The sequence below is a fragment of the Macaca nemestrina genome, chromosome 8 (genome assembly GCF_043159975.1).
Source record: "Macaca nemestrina isolate mMacNem1 chromosome 8, mMacNem.hap1, whole genome shotgun sequence".
Taxonomy (NCBI): domain Eukaryota; kingdom Metazoa; phylum Chordata; class Mammalia; order Primates; family Cercopithecidae; genus Macaca; species Macaca nemestrina.
Genome location: NC_092132.1, coordinates 26008477 through 26009484, shown reverse-complemented (window position 1 = coordinate 26009484; position 1008 = coordinate 26008477). Strand labels below are relative to the sequence as shown.

At 33.1% G+C, this 1008-nt stretch overlaps 1 non-coding gene across 1 annotated transcript; it reads left to right on the top strand.

Annotated features, from left to right (window-relative positions):
• Positions 1 to 659: 659 nt before the first annotated feature.
• LOC112424423 (small nucleolar RNA SNORA32) lies at positions 660 to 781 on the top strand. The gene has a single exon (XR_003015168.1). It is a non-coding gene; the product is annotated as a small nucleolar RNA SNORA32 (small nucleolar RNA).
• The last annotated feature ends 227 nt before the right edge of the window (positions 782 to 1008 follow it).

The window sequence follows — 1008 nt, the reverse complement described above, 5'->3', positions numbered from 1 at the left end:
CTGAGGCCTCCCAAGCCATGCAGAACTGTGATTCAATTAAACCTCTTTTCTTTATAAATTACCAAATCTCAGGTAGTTCTTCATAGCCATGTGAAAATGAAGTAATAACAGTCACTACTTAAGAAATTCTAGAAAGAAAATGGCTTTATAAATTGTAAATATGAGATACAAGAAATCACCAGCTACATGGATGAGTTGATTTGTCACAATAAAATTTAAAATACATTTTCAAAAAAATAGAAAACAAAAGCATAAATTAAAAGACAAGCCCAAGACTGGGAAAAGATACATTTAATGAATGTATCAAAAAGATTGAGAATTTAAAATATATAAAGAACTCACACACACACACACACACACACAAAATCAAAAACAAAATAATCAATAGAAAAGTCATCAAAAGATATGAGCAGAAAATACATAAGAAAATATGAATTGCTAATATAAACATTTGAAAAACACTTTAAACTTCAATGAAATGAACAATTTAAGCAATGAGATATTCTTTCACACTCATCAGATTCGCCAAACTATAAAACAATGACAGTGCCCATTGCAAGGAGGTAAAGCAGTGTTTCCCAAGCTGGACACTTGTCACTGGGGGCCAGACAATTCTGTATTGTGGTGGATGTCCCGCACATTGTAGGATGTTTAGCAAATGGTAATTACCAAGATTTTTAGAATGCAGTTTCTCATTTACCGTGGACATGACCATAAAATAATTTCCCACTAGACTTTTTTATCTGTTACCTTGCTAGCAAGTAGTCTGTTGGGAACATTTTATTAACTCTTTATTAAACTGCTACTTGTTTTGCTTCCATTACCTAGATGAGCACTATCCAATAGAAATACAATGCAAGCCACAGGTGATTTTCTAATAGCTATTTCATCGGTAATCAATGAGATTTTGCAACAGCTACATTTCAAATTCTCCCTGACAAGAGTACATGCACAGATCTCTTGAGCCTTGCAAATGTGCTTTGCCTGGTGAATACACATTATAACCTT